The 21,644-nt window shown below is 37.1% G+C and overlaps 1 long non-coding RNA gene across 1 annotated transcript in view; it reads left to right on the top strand.

The window, feature by feature from the left end:
- The window catches only part of LOC129733950 (uncharacterized), a 155,491-nt gene extending 133,925 nt beyond the window's left edge, over nucleotides 1-21,566 (top strand). The window contains exon 4 of the long non-coding RNA XR_008729745.1: nucleotides 20,406-21,566. This is a non-coding gene — a long non-coding RNA (uncharacterized LOC129733950). The remainder of the gene's footprint in view (nucleotides 1-20,405) is intronic.
- The last annotated feature ends 78 nt before the right edge of the window (nucleotides 21,567-21,644 follow it).

Below are 21,644 nucleotides of genomic sequence, written 5' to 3'. Positions count from 1 at the left end.
TGAAAACAACACTTTGAATGCAGAACGGTGAGTCGTCTAGGGGAACAGGAGATAAATTGGGAAGGATGGAGAAGCTGTGGATCCGCCAATCTTGGTTAAAACATCATCTGTGTATGGAATTCAAAGTGGCGTACGACTTAGTGAAACGCAACGAGTTGTGGCAGATTATGCTTGAACAGTCGCGCGGCTCCTGACGGTGGTGCATCCAGGGCTAGGGCAGCGGGTGAAAATTCGGAGGCGTTTTTGACACTGAATGGGGTGAAGCGAGGGGACGGGCTCTCGATCTTGCTGTTCAACCTAGCCTTGAAAGGTGCTGTACGAAGGGCAGGTGTGCAAAGGAGTGGCATCGTCATCACAAAATCTCACATGGTTCTAGGATTTGCGGACGATATTGATATCATCGGTTTGAATCATAAAACTGCGGAGGAGGCTTTTACGGCTCTCAGAATGGAGGCTGCAAGAATTGCACTTATCAAAAACAATGCCAAAATGGAGTACATGGTGGTTGGTAGAGAGCGTGGTAGTCCTTCAGGGGTTGATGCTGCGTTGGTGATGCATGAGGTTATTTTTGAACCGGTTAATGCATTTTTCTATTTTGGTACGCTCGTAACGTATGATAACGAAGTGAGCCGCGAGGTGAAGAGTCGAATTATAGCAGCGAACAGGGCTTATTATTGATTGCGTAGCGAAGTATACGAATATGCTATATTGTCAAGCTGATGAAACACCAGTGCACCAGTGTGACCTACCAGTGTGCTGGCTACGTAGCATCACGTATGGCGGGTGAGCGACCGGCAAAGATAATATTCAGTAGAGACCTGGGTAGACGCCACAAAGCAGACCCTGTACCCTAGCGGGTGCTAGGGACCACTGGAAGAGATCGAGTTTTAAAGAGGTGTATTTTGGATTCGGGATGGGATCTCTATGATCCGTCGCCATTAAAGTGAAATAAGAAAAGTAAATGAGAAAGAAAGTAAACAATGGAAGAAAGAGGTGGCAGTGAACTTGACACAAACAAACCAAAACGAGAAGAAATGGAAAACTGATGAAGAGGACATAGAGAGAAATGAATGAAAACAACGATAGATAGAACAAATCCAATAGACTTGAAATTGAAAACGGATAAAATAAAAAAATTTAAAAAGTTTACAGATATTTGAAATAAACATAGAAAAATTAAAATGAAAATGATCTAAAACTTTCGCGACAGAAGAAATATATGATAAAAAAAACAATCAATTACTAAAAAGAACCTATTTTTGAAAATTTATTAGCTTGAAAAACAGAAGGTAATATTGGACCTGCAACGAATTCTGAGGTATCGAATTAAATTCATTGCTTGTCATGAAAAAAATGCCTAAGTAACTTAATAATTCACAAAAAAAAAGTTTGAACACCATCTTTCAACGCTGCAAAGTATGTTGTTGTACATTTCTACCTCTTAAAAGTGCACCTCAATTAACCACCTGATCACACATGGTTTACCGATGGCTCGGATTCTAATACTCTTCTATATAAAAGAAAAAGCAACAACCACCAGGAAACCTGTTTGTAGCCATTTAGCCGCTGGTTTAGCCTTTTCCCTACGCAAGAAACGATTCGCCTCGCTATTCCGGTGCCTCCAGATTAACCTCGGGAGCCGCCATCGAAGAAACGAAGAAAGAACGAAATCGACAGTACAGCAACAAAATTGCATATTTTACGAGGCAATAAATTGTATTTCTTTATGTATTTTTATTTGGTTACGAATATTTGTTGTTTTTCTGTGGAAAAAAAATCAGAAAGAAAGGCTTTTGTTCGTGTAGCAATTTTTTTTTTTGGAAGTATCATGCAAACGAGTGGGAACAAGGTTCAAAGGGTTTTCAACTGCAGTTAATGGCGTGTGTAACTTTTCGGTCGCAACTGTTGTCAACCCTTCCTAAGATGGAATGGCAAAGGGCCATATATCAATCAAAGCTGCAGATAGCACTGCGGGTTCTAGACGGTGTGTTTCGTCAAAGATTGCACTGTCGAGCGTCGTTACAGCATGCTGCTGAAAGGATTATTGGCAAACTAAAAGGCAAAAGTGGCCTTATGGCAGCAATGACCTTGAAGAATGAATCTGTTCAAGTCAGAGTCGGTGACGTAAAATTGAATAACTTGAAAGGAAAACAAACTTAGAAGGATTGTTTTATTACAGTCTTTCCCTTATGCACTGTCCTTGAGCCAGGTTCTGTAATCATTTCGAGTTAGTTTGAGACAGGTACGACGAATGTTTCTTGAAGTAACCGATACCGAATAAATTCAGTTTAACTTAATATCGGTAGCAAGTGCTTGAGTCTTCCATAACGCCTCCTCACACTGAAAATGGTAATAATACGCATTCAAAAAACTTCGAGATTACTATTTGAGCTGACTAACTGTTTTGAATTTAAATTGCTTTTTGCAGCAGTCTCAGTCTAAGCTTGCTGGCGAATAAATAATTCATCCAACGCAATGGCGGAAAAAAAATTACATTCAAAAAATCTACCCCCACTAGGTCGTGCTTGCTGGTGGCTAAGTCGGTGTCCGAATATGGTAATTTGCCTCGGGATGCTTCGACCTCCAAGAAACCAAAAGTGCTGCTTTGTATTGTAAATTAGAATAGGCGCAAATATAGTGAAGCCTGATAACCGAGTAGAAGTGTAAAAATTAAAATAATTTTTTGGTCGTTTCGTTGAGTCTGAATAATGCATGAATAAGATCAGTGAAACCTAATAACAGCTACCAGGTCTTTCCCGGTAAACGTTAGACTTCTTCGTATACTCTCGGTAGGAGGTTACTTTCTGTTGGACATGTAATTAATGTAATAATTATCATTTGAATTTCGAATCCATCCATACGTGCGGCTATATAGAACACAGCCAGAGTATAATATGTGTAACAGTTGTAGAGGTAAGGGAAGTGAGTTCAGATTTTTTTCGACACAGGTTAGCTCTCTTCCAGCCGAGACTATGGCGGATTAAGTCTGCAAGTTGCTTGTAACAGCAGCGAAGTGGCTTGATTATTTATGAACACGGTTATTGTTACCATTAGTGGAGCCTGACATGCACCTGCTTTTTTGGCTTGGCGGTTTGTTTAAGCCACTTCTTTTCGGAGTTCTGGCAGCTCTCCAAAGACCGACGCTTTAATTATGTTGTTAAGGTATGGCAGGTAATTGGTAAAAATAAATGCTTTAACAACGTGATATTGCATTGTATAAAATAGTCATTGACTTTGACTAGCAAAATGTGTATGAGAGCTTTGTGTTTGCAATTTAAAAAAAAAGATGGTTGAACATCCATGGGAATGTAAACGAAAAGTGTTGCTTGGCAAAACCTAAGTCAGTTGGTAAAAATATCAACATAAATAATCGGTAAAAATTTGAGAAGATTTCAGTCACTGGATTTGATACCTTAGAGCTAACAAATTGTAAACGTTTGTTTTGACCTTCCTCGTTGTCAAAGTTAAAAAAGATTACCGAAATATTAACTCATTACGTCACTCTGAACTGATTTTTATGTACTAAAGTATTTAAGTTGATTCCGTAATACAGATGATTCATAAATATCATAGCACGCCTTCCAGAAACTTGGTTAAAGGAGATAGACATTTTATTCGAGCAATCTCAGGGGCATTTCTAATTGCTAGATTTCATTAACGAACCTACGATACAACGCAAAGTGTCCCGAATGACGCCAGGCACTGAACGTAACACATTTCTTTCATTACCGATACGATTAAAAATAATCTAACTTCCATCGGTAAAATCGGGGGCAAATATGGAAAACAGAAGGGCCATTCCTGCCCGAAGCTGGCGTGATGAAGCGAAAGTTTTGTTCTGGAGAAAGTTTGCTAATCACCCCATTTTCCGTTATTAAAGCAAAGTGTTGCTTCGGAAAAACAGAAGTCGTGACCGAAACCGAGCCTGCTTGTGTAATATTTCCGAAAATCGCTACGGAGCTCTCTGCTTAAAATTTGCTTTGCTGTGGCAGCCACTGGCAAGATGGAGGAACGTTGGACTCGCTGTCGTTGTGTCTCGTTAGGTTACTGCAGGAGGGTATAAATTCTCAATATTTATGATATTAATACAGTTTCCTGCACCTTTTTTGCCCGAACCTTTTCGCCTAAAAGGAATTTTTTGGTGGAAGCGGCGAGGGCTCTTGCTTCACATTGAAACGGACTTGCAGTATTGGGAATAAACGGTAATAGGCATAAAAGGGAGTTTATATTACACATGTATTAATTATCGATTTTTGGCAGGTTGATCGCTATCTAAAATCTATAATTTGGTGAATGGAACATTATTAATTTGCTGTTGCTACTTGCAGGAATGCAGTTTGAATAATCTATTTGTCTAGAGTTCAGCACGAGCAACAGCCAATTGGATACGGCAGGTGATTTCGTCGTACAATTTAAAGTATAAATTATTGTAGATTTCATATATAAGTCAAACCTTTTTAATACAAAAAAAGATACTAATAACACAGCAGCAGTTTTTAGCAACTCTTGGTAAAAATCAATAATTTTTTTCATATTGAATTCAACATAATTAAATTTCGGATGGCGGATATGTAGTTTTATCCGACCTATAGAAACATTTCAGTTTTTGCAATTGTGATTTATCTAGCAAGAAAAATGCAACCAACGAAATTAATGTAATATTTCACCTGTGATAGGAGCGTATCCAGCACCAGAATGTCGCCTCGGACGCTAGTTGTATTCCGAACGTGGCATTTCCCGAAACGATAAAAACGTTCGTTGAATGAAAATGAATGTGTGCTTTGGAGCAAAAAAGGTCCGTTCCTACTTTTGGCATGCTCTATTGATTCTGCGCCAACAAAAGAACGAAATGACGGCACCGATGACGACAAGCTAGCAATCTAGCACGATAAGCAATGGAACGTAGCTCATGCAGCCCCGCTTCTAGACCCCATTGGCCAGGACGGAAACGGTTTTCTTTTTGCCCTGTCTAGCAGATACGACCGCTAAGCGATGGTTGTAAAATATTTGGCTTGCTATCGATGGAATAAGTTTAGGGAAACTTTTGACAAACGAGTTTTTCTTCTAACGAGGTTTGCTGATATGATGATGGGGCACAACGGCTCATCAGAACAAGAATGCTATTGTTATTCGCATAGCTAGCGGGAGCCTCACACCATTCGATTCCGCCGTTTCTTTTCATAAATTCAATACGCTTGCATGAAAAGTTACAACTTTTGAAAAAATATTTTATAGCAACGTTGGTTGCATACTGATGGTTATTTTATGTGCCAGTATACTCACCATTTCGAAGACCATTTCCTAATATGTAAAGAAATTAACCGTTTGGTGAAGAGTTTTTTTTTAAAATTTTCTCTTAAAGGATTCTTACAGGTTTCGTAATAGGTTTTTGAAAGATATGATTGGTTTGCTAGAATCTATGCTTGTATGCTAAAGTTTATGTTGTGAAAACTGTTTCAAACGCTCTTTGACTGATTTACATTAACAAAAAGCTGCAAATGAAAGAGTAATTGGAATAGAAAAAAACAGTGTATCGCTAAAAATTCTTTCAAGCTGTTTACAGATAGTTTTAAGTTGTAGTGCTATTGGTTAAATGATCGGCATCCCGGTTGGTATTACGAGGTGATAGAAGTTCGGCATCCTAAGTTCTATTATATAGAATTGCATTGTGCACTTTTTACAGATATTTGCTATCCATATTGCAGTTTTGATTATTTGTTATGTTTTCACAGCAAAGATGTTTACAAGCTTGAGGCCAAACGTAAAGTTACAACAAAGTTCTAACATATTTTATTTAAGAACCAAAAATCGTATGTAATCTACATCGGTTCGTCTGAACTGGAAACATTATCTGATCTGATGGCTTTTCTGCTCGCAATTACTGAAACCTTCATCACTTGAGCAGACTTCGCAGCCAACTGTTTGATGTGCAGGACAATTGCGGGGCTAGCGCTACGATCCAACTGACACTAATAGTCTCTCCCAAACCGAGACTCGAACCTACGACTGGCTTGTTAGGACAGCATCGTACCTCGAGACCATCTGGGAGATCCTATACCTACAGGTGTAACTATTATAAACAACCGAAAAGATCCCATCCTACCTCCTTTATTAGCGTACGATAACACTAATCACCACAGGTTTTGCCCTAGAATTCAAACTGGAAAAATATGAAAGATTATAGCTTTTTAACAATTTTTGTGAATGTTGGTGCCTCTAGCCAGCTCGGAAGTGCGTCGAAAAGCCGCATAGCAACAGCTCGCTGGGTTCGTCGCATTAACGTTTGCTTACGCGAAAACTTCATTCAGGTCTCTGAATACTTTACACATTTCCGAGCTGGTTAAGGGCACCAAAATTCACAAGAAAGATTGAAAAGCTAAAATCCTTCATTTATTTACAACTTGAATCAAACCTGTGTTGGCGAAATCCTTGGAAGGCAAAAATATGAAAGATTATAGTTGTTCAACTGTTCCTGTGATTCTGGTGCCCCCAACCAGGTCCGAAATGCGAAAAGTATTTAGAGACTTAAATAAAGTTTTCCCGTAAGTAAACAATAAAGCGACGAGCCTGGTGAGCAATTACTCTGCGGCCTTTTGACGCACTTTCGAGCTCGCTAGATGTACCAAAATTCACAGGAATAGTTAAAAAGCTTTAATCTTTTATATTTTTCCAGTTTGAGCTATAGGGCGAAATTATTTTTCATTTTTGTCTACCAATGTAATTCATGGATGTTGCCTCAGAACGACATAAATGTATCTCAAACTTACGCTTTATTTGACGAAGATAAAAATTTTGAAAAAATGAATTTGCGAAATTTTAAGCAACAACTTTTGTCGTTAATGGTATAAAGACAAGAAAATGTTCGAAAACAAGCGAATTAGTTGTAAACGAACAACACTAATTATAACACTTCGCGTAGTAGTTTTCAAATTTTATTCATCAAGACGGTTTGTGGCAAATGAATTAACAATAAATAACAAATAATAAAAATGAAAATTATTCCCTTATATCTATAGTTTTTTCGGTTCACGTAGAAATTCAATCTAAATACGTGCTTACTTAATACCTGGTCCCATACAGAAACATTGCTCGTTATTTGGTTTCCGTGAGTCCATATCAAATATTAAATCATGTTTCTTTGTCAAGTTTAATTCGTACAGAATAAAGAAAAATTTTGACACAAGCTTTCGGACCTTTCTCTCGACTCCTTGCATCAAATTTTGTACAATCTTGTTGGACACTTTGTTCGCCGCAAGCGCCAGCCTTGAACTGCGTCTCGTTGACAATTTTTTGACCGGAGCACCCTTTAAATGAGTGTACTGACTATCAATTCATATTGTAGATAAGCCAAAGGATTGAAATCATTGCAGAATTTGCTGCAAATATGACAGAAATAGCGAAGACAATCCATAAACTTTTAAGTACCGTTTCGATGGTCCCAAATCACGAACAATGGTCTCAAACTAATGAACAAATAAGACGAATGATGGCTTCGCCAGCATTTTTACTTCAGTATGTCTATATTACTCTGAATACTGTAAGTTACACCAAGAGAAAATAAATCTTGTATCGCTTCGCGCAAAAAAAAACTCCTTTTAAGCGAGAAAATGAAAAGCTTTTTGCCAAAAGATTTTATACATAAATAAAATGACGAAGTGATCACCTTACGAAGCTGTCATCGACCCTTCATAAAGTCAATGGTTTTTTTTTATCAAGTGGAATTGGTTTTGAAGAGTATTAGTTTATGATTTCTTATGCAGAAATGAGCCTCAAAGACTTAATAAAATTGATAAATGTCTTCAGGTTTAAGGCAAAATAATACCATTGTTATTTAGTAAAAAAATCATTTTTAATGACACTCTCAAAAATCTAAAATAGTTTTCTGTATTTTATGTCGCAGTAGGGTACTCTATTGATCCTTTCGCTGGTTCCGTATGAGTCATCTCTATACTCTATCACGAACTTCAATATCGTTAGATGCGTTTTCCTCGAAATAACACTTTTCCAGTCGGGGTGCAGGATTCCTCTCTTAATTTTCATAAGATTAATACTAAATTTTGTTTAAACTTCGTTGTTACATATTAGTAAATTTAAAAGCCGATATCAGTAAATTAAAAGTTAAGTAAATTCAAAGGCCGATTATCTTCTGATTATGGAGTTTGGTAGCCGCAAGCCGGTTCAAGTCTTATTAGAATCAGGCCACAGACTTTTCTTTTCTACTTAGAGAACTACTAGCGTGTATGATAATATCATTCACTGCGAAAACAACTGCTCTCACACCGGTGGATTAAGCGACGCACTTGTTTGAAAAGAGCAGCGAATCGAGTGTGTCTAAGGAGCATGCAAAAAGACACCGCGTGAGGTGATGAATTGGTGTGAGCTTTCCCACACGAAAATGACATTACGTTCAATAACTACACAACAGAGCTCACTGCAGTGCTTTTACTGTGTGTCTCAAAGCATTTATCAAATGAGGAAAGTATCAAGGTAGGAAAGCAGATTAGCGTTGTTTTGCATCTCAGAAATGAAAACAAATCTAGTCCTCCATTACGCATGATTCACCACTCTTGTTTCGCCCAGCTGTGATGTGAGCAGCAAGTGTATCAATTTGTCTGCGAGCAGCAGAAACACAGCACAAAGCAGAAGTGAAAAGTGTGGTGCAAAAATTTGCTACACGCAGCGCTCATGCTGGGCAAAAGTGAGCGGTAAATATTCACTCTGCTCTTTTCACATATTGAGGAGAATAATAAGTCTGTAATAGGCCATTCGATTTCGCAGGAGTCAAAAGATGGGTTTTTTTTCAGGCTCTTCCACACCAAAACTTCTCTTCAGACCAAAAAACTCTGATCGAAACTTCGGAAATTTCATCGAACTTTAGAATGTAATACACTGCCGAAGCTTACTTAAGACGATAAAAGGTCGATAAAGAATATGAGAGAATTGTAAGTCTGGAGAAAGACAAGTATCACAACACTTAGCAGCTTTTGTCTCAATAAGTAATACTGTAAAAAGAAGAAAAAGTGCAGAGAGCAAAAGCGTACGGACATTGCCACAATAGATCAAAACGGACTGGTCGCAATGGCATGCATACAACCAAAAAATAACCTGAAAATGACGATTTTCGAAAAAAAACTTACGTACAAGCATAGAATACGTTCTTACAAGAAGCAAAAAAAGTTGTTTCGGGAGAGACAGTTAGTGTCAGTCATAATAATCGGAAGGTCGTGTTTCGGTAGCACAGAATCTAGCACCAAAGCATTGTTGTTTGTTTGGGGCTAACTTATCTTTTAACTATAGTATTTACTTTAGCATTAAGAGAATGAACTTTCAATAAAATCAGCAATATTGCTTTGAAAGCTACAAATTCAATGTGCCCACAGCGGCAGGCATCGATATTGTCAATCCAGTCAAGCAGCCTCTTAATTGTTGAGTCTTAAACCTGGTGACCAACAGGTTGCAGTCTTCTTCAAATGATTGGTAAATTTAAATTACGATATTATATTTATTGAATAGCAGCAGTGCATCCCCTCTAGAGGCCGACTTTTGCACACTTGCCGAAACATCTCTGCTGCTGAGTTAAAGTTCTTAGCACCGCGAAAGCCGTATAATGATGTTTTATGGGCCCGTTCACTCGTATAGATTTTACGTGCCATTTTAATGCCTTCTTTCGCATCAGATCGACACTTTTTATGAACTATGATCGCCCATCGTCGCCGACATCAACGACAACGTGCAGCCATTTCACAATTTTAGCTCTCCCCACTATGGCCAATTACTGCAGGAATAACAAAGTAACACCACACGCCACAAAAAGGTTGCTCGCTGATGCTTGTGGAATGCGTGTGACGTGATTATCCGTAGATTCATCTTGTATGCACGAATGTCAGTTGATTTAATTTGCTGCGATGATTTTGTATTAAAGTATGCTTATTTATCTAATATTTTTTCTTGTGGAGGATTACAAGATATGAATCAAAGATAATGACCATGGAGAATCGGAATTCCTTTTAATATATTTTATTGAAATTGGCAAAGTAATTGTAGACTTCAGAGCATATTCTTCCGAAAAACATTCCTTCAGCCGTATTGGCCAACACCAAACCATGACCTACGTTAACAATTGTTGGCAGCCCCGGTACTAGTAGCCAGCTGGCCCGCCAATGTGACAAACCAAAAGCAACAGAACAATAATGGCCACTTCACATTTATCTGAACAATGAACATAACAAAATATCGCTGCTGGTTTGACTTGACGGTTTACGCGGAACGATAGATGAATTGACGGTGCTCGTGCCTGATGCCGTAAAACGTTCTTCCTTGGTATAGAATCGAGAGCTGACCAGGTAGGAAGCATGTAGAGCGTGCTTAATCGTAATAATGTTTTCTATGCTGCCATCAAAGTTATGGTAACAGATCGAAATAAACCTTTATTTTAACTTTCAGTCACTAAGATAAAAACTCCGTAAATGGCGTATCATTTGTTTACGTTTGAATTACATGACAATTAATTTCAATAGAAATGTGTTCTACTGTTTGGTCTAGTAACTTATTATGGTAGGTTCCTATTAAGGTCATCAAACTTTTGATAATATAGTTTTCGCAATAGGGTAAAATTCATTATTATAAACCGTCGAGCATTTTATTTAAGAGTCAGAACCATCACACTTTCGCATATTGAAAACGTTACAAAACGGTGCAGCTACCCTTATTCCAAGCGGCTGTTTCAATGGAATGCTTCTGCACTCTGTAGTTGACTCTAGAGCAGTGTTTTCATCTCATCCGCTCAGTTTGTCTTCGCATGCAATGTTGCCAGAAAGAGACAGCAGCGTGGTTCAAGTCCATCGATATTTCCAATTACATGACACGACAGCCATTACACTGGAGCAATTTATGCTCTTGTTATGCTTCGCCGGAGTGTTCGTGTCGCTCGCCTTTTTTTCTCTCATTCACGCACACATTTCCACGATTACCGCTGAAACCGGTTTGATTCTGGAAAAAGGGAGAGGCACGCGTTCGATCGATGATGGCAAAGGTGTTTCGAGGGGAAACATAAAATAGATGCCATGTTAGTAGCGAAACATTATAAATGCTGTTATAGCAATAACCCGCTAAGAGCTGATATGAATGTGATATAAATCACAGAGTATTATTTTTATATTACGGTAGCATCCGAGCCAGGAGAGCCATTCATGTCAGGATAGACACACAATGCAGCTGAATTATCAGCGATAGTAATTCTATTAATAATAAAACAATTACTCATAACTGCTGATCAGATGTGATATCTTTCCTTTCCGTTTTCGTTTCTATCCACAGACAAAAAGTTGGCCAATACGCCGGGAAAAAGCGTGATAATATGGGCAATAATAATAAAAAGTCGTAAACGTTGAACGTTATATGACTTTTTAATTACCTCTACCGCCAAATGCGGCGAGTGAGACCTGCCCAGATGGGTGACTAAACGGTATCGGTGGCCAACACTCTTCTGTTTATTAAGGTCTTGCTTGAATACAATCGTGCGGAGGTGCAATCTCATATAAAAGTAGGGCTAATTTTTGCTCCGTAGAAGTTTTTCGAAGGTCATAAAACCAAGCGTTACAACATAGTTTAGAAAGACATAAAATGGTTCTCGCGTTTATCAACTAGCATCACATTTTACACAGTTTTTTTTTCTATCTTGTAAAATTGTATGCGGTCGTAAAAATTGAAATTTAAACATTGTTAGCGCAGGAATTTCATCGCTCCATTCAGCCTTTTTTATATTTGAATAGGTAGGAAAGGAGAATAGGTTTGTCTCGTTGACTTTGCTATATATTTTTATACTTTAACGCTTGGAATACGTACGAACAATAAATTGAATCTTAAGTAAAACGCATGTAGGATGTTAATGAATATTGGATTGGTTTTTGCAGTGTACCTACACCAGGGCTACACTTTTGTTCTGTGTGTGTTTTTATTTTGCTTTCTGAACTACACGGGAACTACACTTTTTTGTTTCGGGCAGCTCTCGAAGGAAACACAGTGTAGTTTAGAAGACACCAGCACACAATTGTGTCAAAATTGATTCGTTTTAGTTCTCGTTCCACGTGTCAAAGTGCCAGGTATATTTTATTTTAGTACATTTGCGACATGAGATGCAAACGAGATGGAAGGCTATAGTGACCAACTACACTGAAGGTTTTTTTTTTTAACTGCACAGTGTATTTGGAACGGTGTTGCGCCGCCGTTAAAACAAATCCAATATTAATAAATGTGTCTGAAATGACGTATAATGAACCGCTTCCATCATTAATCATCAACAGTGCTTGAAAAAAGCTCTCTAGCAATAGTGCGAGACTGTATGACGGGCGATTTCTTACGTTCAACTGGCTTTGTTAGTTCGCAGTTCATCGTGACAAATACCAGCAAATTGATATCAGTTGGCTGCACATTACTTCCTCTATCAATTAACTCACCGACAGAAAAGTACCTATGTTTGTTTGAGCGAGTTTCTTACGTTTGCGTGCTGTGTTGTCTACCGATCCAACTGCATTGAATCGAAACATTTCGGAGGGACTCTAAGTTTTCGGTTTTGAAGGATGACTACGCTTATGGCATGGTTTATCCACCCCGTGCGATATGTCGATTGTAAATAATTATATTTGTGTATATAAATTGACTACTTTGTAGTGCAAAAGCACAGTAGATTGCCTCTGTACAGTAATCGCTATTTTTAAATCCTTCAGTTTTTTGAGATAATCATACCGTGGTTGCAAATTTGGTTTGGAATGTTAGGGTTAAGGTAGGGTTACGTCCTTTCATCCAACTTTGGGGATAAATACTACCTTCGCCTTCAGCCAGTTATCCGGAATATGATCCAGGATAAAGCTGACTCTGAAGAGGTTGATGAGTTCGGACATAATAGCTGCGTCTGATTTTTGTAGAAAGATGGGTAGTATGCCGTCTGGACCTGGAGACTTCATAGGGTCGAATGAGCTTAGAGCCCAACCTATTAAAGCTTCCGTGAACAGTCGACGGGCCAGCAGGACTTTTCCCGTTAGTAAGCTTTATAAAGTAATGAATTTTTCTTGTATTTTATCGTATCATATTTAGCTCTGTCTATCTTATATATATTTTTTTTAAATTTTACTCTAGTTGGTCTCGAGATTCAACAGTGCCTTTCCAACTGTCCTGTGCACTAATAGTTTGTTGTCTAAAGCTAGTCGGTATCTTGTTCCTGGTTGTTGACAATTAAGTATATAAATGAGTCAAAATTGGATCAGAAAACCATTCCTGGACCCATTCAGATCTAATGCGCAGCTGTATATTTTTCAAAATTTTTGTTCGTTTCATCTTGACCCACAGATATTTGCATGGAATTTCCTGATGACTCAACTGTGTAAAAAAAGCAAAGCCTTGGTGCTACATTCCGATTCGGAACTTGACCTTCTGTTTACTATACACAGACTTCGCAGCCAACCGTTAAGTGTACCGGACAATAGGGCATTCGTACAGTGCTTATGTATTAGTCATCTGTTGGGCAGGAAAAAGTGACAGCTCCACATGATAACATGGACCGGCAAAAGCAATTTAATTCAATTAATTATTATAGAATATTCAACAAGAAAATCACGCAATAAAAACTTATTTCCACAAGCCAACATGTTCGCCTATAACATAGGAAATTTATTTCAAGTATTTAAATTTGATATGCGGTGAAACTGGGAAATTTTGATGTTGTGACCCAGGCTAACCGAAGAGGCGCGAATTTAAAACAATACATTTATCTAATATTATAACATTTTCCGTTGTTGCAGAGTATATTGCTATAAGAGACGTACCATGTAAATTGTATGAAGATTTTTAAAAGTTTAGATGAATTTGAAAAATACTGGTTGTGTTCGGATTTTGTTTTTCTATCTTTCGGATAAAATATTGATCAATATCGATTGTTTTACGCTTAAAAAGTAGTAAATCTTGTTAATTTGTAATTCGCTTGCTAACTTATTAGTTGATAATATCTAGAAAATAGATTAAAGACTTTTTTCGCTAGACTCGGCAGATTCATGATCGCCAAAAAGTGCATACGTTCTAGGGATTTTTTTACAAAATAAAATTTAAAAAGGATAATTATCACTAATTATAGATATTCGAAATTTTTTGCCGTATAAAAAGATAGAAATCCGTCAAGTAATTGATGATTTAAACTTAAATCGCCACAACGAAAACAAATGGTTAATCTGCAATGTGTGCCCAACAGATGCTATGCATGTATGTGTAGCAAAAGCCCTATTCCTACTGACACTAACAGTCTCTCCCGAGTCAAGACTCGAACCTACGACGACTGGCTTGTTAGGACAGCATCGTACCTCGAGACCAGCTGGGGAGGCTTGTTGACAAATTGTGATGATTGTTTTGAATTTTGTGCGGGACAAGTTCGAAGAATGATTACACGTGAACTTCGAAAACAAAAATACCGAGTACGTCTTGAGAATAGGGTGTTGTATCACGATTAGAACAATTTTTCATATGCATGGTTGCTCCACTATTCAACAATAAGTTATTTTAAATATATACCGGTATTTCCAAACAACTTTTTCCGATGATGTTAAGATAGTTTCATTGAGATTTTTTAAGTAATAGTAGGGTAAGGAACGGCTTAAGCAGTAGCGCCTATTTTAATCAGTCGAAGAAAACAGGCCTACAACTCCTGTATTTTGATCAATATCGACAATTTCAATGATGAAAACAAAAACTTTGATCGTCTAGCTGTCTTACGAATATAAGGAATACCGTTAATCACTAAGAAATTTCGGTCGGACATCGGTTGAAATAATTCGACCTATATTGCAGCCATTCAGGAGCCACTTCGGGTGCTGAAAAAAAAAAACGCATACAAAACAGATGGAAACTGCTTAAAATAGGTTCGGGGTGATTGAAATAGTGTCCCTCGATTGGTAACTTTAATTGATGATTGTTAAAGTTTGCTATCTTAGTTTTACAATCTGAAAACCAGTTCTGACAGAGAAAACGATAGAGAACAGTTTAATATACTACTGTTTGAGTTTCACTCAACACATTTCGAGTATTTTGTCTGAATACACAAGCGGTTCCTAAAGCTGCTTAGAATATGTTTCCTACCCTATTAGTAAAAAAGTTTTGAAATGAACCATTTTCGAGCACAATTGACAATCACGATTGCTACCATGCCATGTTTTCAAGCAGTGATACTGGAATTCAAAATTCGAAAAACACAGTATATTCTTCAGTAAAATGCTTCTATAACTTATAAATTGCATGTAGAAACACAGCGAAATATTTACTTTAAAGTTGGAATTATTGGTGGACGGCCTTTCTTGTATCATGATCGGAATAGCTTACTTCTGAGAATTCACCGCTTCCCTTTGCCTGTGTAAGTATAGTTAATGGAAACGTTTTTATTAGTAGACCTTCTTTCCCTTTGTTTTCTAAGAAAAGTTTTAGGCAAATAAATTATCTATCAAAATACATGAATTCAAATGGATTTGGATAATATTGCAGTTCCGATTATTCTACAGTTTATGTTCGGATTATGATTCACCCTGTTCCGATTATGATACAAATTCTATAACCAGATAAAAAAATAAATTAGAATAAATTCAGGTCGGATTTGCTATCAAATGTTGTTTGTGTAAACTTGACAGTCAGATTGTTTCGATAAACGTTATGCGATATCAATGGTGAAAATGTAAAATGAAAATCCCATGAAGATAGTCTAAATTATTCCTATTATAATACATTATTTTGTGTCTGTCATATTTTTATGAATTGTAAATAAGTGTTTATCGTATACCCGATATATCAGAACTATAACATATCTTGATATTTTGTTATGAATTGTTTTGTATAAACTTGTGTTCTAAACTTGGCATCGTTATTAGTTAAATTATCCAAAATCCTATCAAGTATACTTACTTTTTTTCACTTATAAGTTTATTTACTGATTATTACGTATTATAGCAAGTTTTGTTAGGTTTTCGGTAGAAAGAGAAAAAATTAATTTGACTGTATCTTACAAATTTTGTTATAAATATCCTACAATACTATGACAAAATTTGATTCAGTCCTGCTATTTAAAATTATTTCCTCTATTTGCTTTAAAATATATATTAGTTTATGTCTGAGCGATCTTTTTCCCTAAATGCGTAAACTACATTTTCACAATTTAGAACACGTACTCATAGACTGCATCGGTAACATTTAGGTAGTGACAATGAAGCTTCACACAAACAATTGTTTAGTAATTTGTTCGTTTGTAACCACTCAGGAAGTTTTCATTTATTGTGGCTGAATAACAGTTTACGACAATACGTAAGCGTAGTAATCAACACAGTTGACAATGTATTTATCAAAAATAGATCCGTATGTAAAATGTCAACACAGGTAAAATAAATTATATTGACTAAGAATTCCAAAATGTCTATTGAAAAAATTGCGAGATATTAGAAATTTTCTATTCGATAAGATATCGAGGAATATCGCTCAAAACAGCTCAGTATCTTTTTTGCATGAAATAACGTATTTGATTTCATACTCTTGAATACTACCTAAAAAAATATATAAACTTAAAAAATATTTAAATGTATGATAACATAATTTGATATAATTCTGTACTTATGATTATTCTGGTATATCAAAAATATACCAGGCATTGTTATTCCTATCAAAATTAGATATACTTTTGTGACCCGTTTGTTATAATCGTTTGACCGGATAGGTAGGTACATAGTTTCTTTTATGAAAAGACGTTACTTTCTTAGATTAGATTCTGCGTTCCATTTTTCGAAATCCCGCCTTCCGTTTAACCTTGACATACTTCACAGCCAACGTGAATATACAGAACAAATGTTTGCGCCACGTTTCTGCAAGTTCGTCAGTTTCTACCAGTCGAGATTTAAATATACAATTCGCTTCGTAGAACGTAGGTTACCATGCGACTCCATTATGCCAAAAGCAATGGAGGTTCTACATACTTCTAACCAATTACAAAAAGAAATATCAGCGAATTCGACAATTAAGCACCATCAATAGATTGTATTGGTTTAAATCAGCGAGTTCGACAATTAAGCACAATCGATAGATTTAAATGGTTTAAATCATACAGTTTATCTTTTCTATGCTGATTAAATTATAAGAGAAGCGTAAATTATATTTCTTAACTTAAACAAGTAATAGTTAGTTCGATAATTTTGAGTCTGATTTGGAATCAATTGCAGGTTCTGGTCGTAAGGTTTTTGTGTTAAACCATCAATTGAAATTATTTTCCGTTTTAGAATTTTTGGAGTTTTTTTTCGGATGTGTGAAGAATGAACATAATTTATTTAGATTAATTTCTTGATTTAAGGGGAAAACACACAGTAAGAAAACTTTATGTCGAATCGCATGTAAAGAAAGGCTTGTGAACGGTCACCATTTTCATTTGATCTCGCTTCCTTAGCGTGCGTCACAGTCGGCTTGCGCTCGTAAATGTAAAACAACCAAACCATCGCCGCTCAGCTCACAGAAAGAAAAGGATAGTCAAATGACACTCGCGTATCAAAGAGATGCACACTGTCAATCGTTTAGCGATATTATTTCGGCCTATTTCTATCTACTTCGTTCATTTATGTTGAGAAATATTATTACAAGATCAATGGTATAAATAATTTCCAGAAAACACGCACTCAACGTGCGTAATTCTCATTTCTAGAAAAAATTTGTTTGTTTAAGAATGTATTCAGACAGCGAGCGTTGGTAGCGTCAGAGGAAGAAAAAGACGATTATCGCAGTGAAAACTGGTTCTACCGTGACCATTTCGAAGCCTGTAAAATGCCTCCATTGCCTATGATAAAATATTCCATAATATTTCACGCAAATTTAAATGATATTGCACATAATTTTCAAACGAAATTGTGGTTTACGCCAGAAGCAACTGAAATTGGGAATATTTTACGTGACGTGTAACATTCAGAATTTTTTATTGTACAGCCTTTGAAGCAGAATAAAAACTGTCTCCTAACTAAGGAAGTCTTAGGTTTCCCGCTCAGTATACTTTGTGTGCTACCAACTAGATGACTCGCAAACCCGTACACATTACTACTAAAGAAAATGCTAAACTGAACTAAACAGTTCAAATGCTTGCCTTCAGCATAGTTAGTGTCGAGGAAATCGAGACATCATTGTGAAATTGTGTTTCCTTTACTGTACGATGGTAATAGCTAGCGCGACGACGGATGAAAAAGGGTGGTCTAATGCAATTGCAGTTTGCATACATATTTGCATCCCGGAGGGACTAGTGCGTATGTTTCTCCGCCAATTGATTTATGATTCAATCGAAGGAATTGCATATAACCCATTACCCGTTCATTTAAATAATTGTATAATTTATATGTCGTGTCATCACGTTTCGCCTTCACGCCTCGTTGTTTGCTTCGCAAAGAGAAAAAAAAATAATAATAATAAAGGCATACCGGTGCAGGCTTCTCTTGGGATTGGCCACTTCAGCTATTGCGCCTGGCCTCTCGGATTGGATGTGTGTGCATGAATGTACGTAAGCCCAACTGATAGTCATCTAGTATCCCAAGTGTTCAGAGGTAAGCCGTTCAGATGGCCGACAATATCGATTAAATATATTGTTATTAGCTAATGCAATGTACGTCATTGGCCGTCTGAACGTGATGGACGTTGAAGAGAAACATGTGCTCGTTTTTTCTGCATTTGGAAAAGCTCTGTGATCATGTAAGAGCACGAGATGGCTTGAGAGAAATTTCTTTAGGAATTCCACGGTGGGTATTCCAGTGCTAGTATGAACAAGTTGTTCACAACACTGCAGCCACTCTTGATACAAAGTTGCAATTGAAATATATGTCCGTTCTAAACTGCTAATGGACACTCCTCTCATAGTGTTCTTTGAATTTTAATTAGAGTAAATGACTAGAGAAAAAAAAATAAAAAGTTGCAAAGGATCCGGTTAGAAATAATCATTGTATGATAGCATGATAGTTAAGAATCAAGTTTGCTCAGAGCCCATCTTGAAACGTGCGTAAAACTCATCGCACTTTGATTTACAGTCCTTGGATGTGCCCTTGTCAGTGAAAAGCTTTTCCCAAAGACTAGATAATCGTTCGGTGGCAACCCTCGAAAACCAACGCTGTTAGTTTCGCCAGACAGAAAGACACGAAACCAAAACAAAATCGCCGGTAAGGAGGCGCTTCAACAGATGTATGTCATTGTGTTTATTTATTCTCAATTTTTACGGCTTACGGGGACCAACCATTTTATGACGACCATAAAAAATTATACGTCGCAATAAAATTATCCATTGAAGCCCGCGTGAAAGTTTCCTAAAAGAACGGCGTGACAGCAGTGAGGGAATTGGGGTGACATTTGCGACTGGCGGGAGAGATTGAAAGGTGAAGTCTGCGGCGTTCGTTCTACTTACGTATGTCTACACATGTACTGGGAAAAGGAAGACAATCGGGTGAATCGAAAGGATAATCTTGCATGCTTCGCAAAATTCCGTTTCACATTATATATTTTTCAATCGAACCCCAGGTATTTTCTAGGCTTCAAAAGAAAAGTTAAGTAAAAGATTCGATTAGGAAATGATCCAAGATTTTTTAAATTGGTTTAACGTGAAGGAAAGATTATGTTTTTCAAACTATCGGAACAATTCAGTCTTCAAGTTTCAAAAAAAAAAAAAACAGAGCTACACAGAAAAAAGAACAATAATGCGTTGAATGCGTGCAAGTAAATTTTAATTCGACTTGAAATTTTTAAAAGTCAATGTTACAACTCGCAGGGGACAAGCCATTAATGCGAAATGGTCCCGAAAAATCGTCCTGTGTGGGAGAAACAACGATTCATACCTGAGACGTATGGAGTGAAATGTATTCCTATTGGATATTATGCACATGCGCGTTTCTGCGACAATAGCCATACAACATAGCATAGCGTACCAAAGCAAACGGCTGCTAACATCCTGATTGGAAAGAAGGTACCTTCATTATCGACCTTTAGTACTGTTGAAGCAACGCCAGATGTCAGGACTATGCCTTCTTATCTGGTGTGATGTTTTTAATTCGAATATGAACCGCGTATAAACTCTCTTACTGTTCACGTTCCAGGCAATCGGCATAAAATTTGCTGGGTCTAATAAAATGATTGAATTAAGGAAAGCTGAAAATGACGCTAATGGCACATGCTGACTTTAATTTTATCCAAAACTTTTACCAAAAGTCACCTTCTTCTCGAATTACAAACCGATAGTGCAATTTGGGGAACCGTCCCGACAATGATCGAAATTGAATCATTTATGCATTTGCCTTAATATTTATAGCCTCATATTCATTAATAGCCCATCTCATGAAGTTTTCTCATTTTCCATTATTCTCTCGGTTCATTTTCAGGTACCCGTCGCAGTACAGCAGTGTTCACATTCCGTCGTTAAAGTTTCATTTTGTTTTGTGTACCGTTTTTGTGCTGAGGTAATTTTCATTATTACGTTTAACCATTACTTCGCCTCTGCGTTCAAATACTGCTTTTGTGCAGTTCGTTCGTAATGCAAAATGTAAAATGCAAAAAGTAAAAGCAGCGACGATTGGTAACGTGAAGAGCATAACTGTGAAAAAGTGATGCGACTTTTATTTGCTAAATGATGGAATTGTATTTGTTTATCAATTTCAAAGCGCTCAAAAGTCATACGTGATCGTGCAAGTGTATAATTATGTTGTCGTATTTATCATTTCGATATAAAAATGAGAAAAAAGGTGTATCATTGTATCAGCATGAAATGCAGTAGCAGTGAAGTTCAAAGTGCCGAAGGTTGAAGAAGGAAGCGTCAAACAACAAGTTTTATTGGCCCGAAACAGTAAAAATATTTTTATTGCAAGGCGTGGAATTGGAATTAGACGACATAATGTCGCGTGGTGTTTTACGAGGATGAGCCGCCGTCATAGTTATGAATCGTTGACTGACTACAAGATTAATAATGGAGGGCTCGGCGCGATCCTGAGATTTGCCGCCTAGCATGGATCCCACTACCTTCAAGCGTAGTGCAGCTGAAAGTAGGTAACATTAAAAAAACGCTTTTTTTCGTTGAATACTCATGAAGAATTTTTATCTCCTATTTGATTGTAACATGCAATTCAGTGTGAAAATAAAACGGAACATACTTTTAAAGGGATTGGTTTATTGCTAAAGGTTCTTAACCCAGTTGAGTCACGGTGTTATCACTCCTCCATATGAATTTCCCATTCGATTCCATTTCGCGGCAATTATCCTCCCGTTTTCGCACTCTTTGGATATTTAATTGTTATTAAATTTTGTTACTATCTGTTTACCTTCACACAGGTTTCCGTTTCCTTACAAATTATACTTTCCTCAGGCTCTCTCTCTGTGTTCAGCTTGTGTTGCCTCAGCCTCGCGTGGAGTGCAGTTTACGACTGATATAAAGTTTTTAACAGTTTTTAAATTGTTTTACGAGCCTATAAATAGTTACTTGGCGGCAACTTTTTGCTTTCCACAAATTGATAAAAATGACCTGTGCTGGTGGATCCAAATTTTGTTTTTCTTCTCTTTTTGATTTATGGTAAGGTTAATGATGGATTTATATGGATGATGTCTTCTGCTTGGTTGGGTTTATTTTT

This window comes from Wyeomyia smithii, chromosome 1 (genome assembly GCF_029784165.1).
Source record: "Wyeomyia smithii strain HCP4-BCI-WySm-NY-G18 chromosome 1, ASM2978416v1, whole genome shotgun sequence".
Taxonomy (NCBI): Eukaryota; Metazoa; Arthropoda; class Insecta; order Diptera; family Culicidae; genus Wyeomyia; species Wyeomyia smithii.
This window is presented reverse-complemented; position numbering and strand designations above follow the sequence as displayed.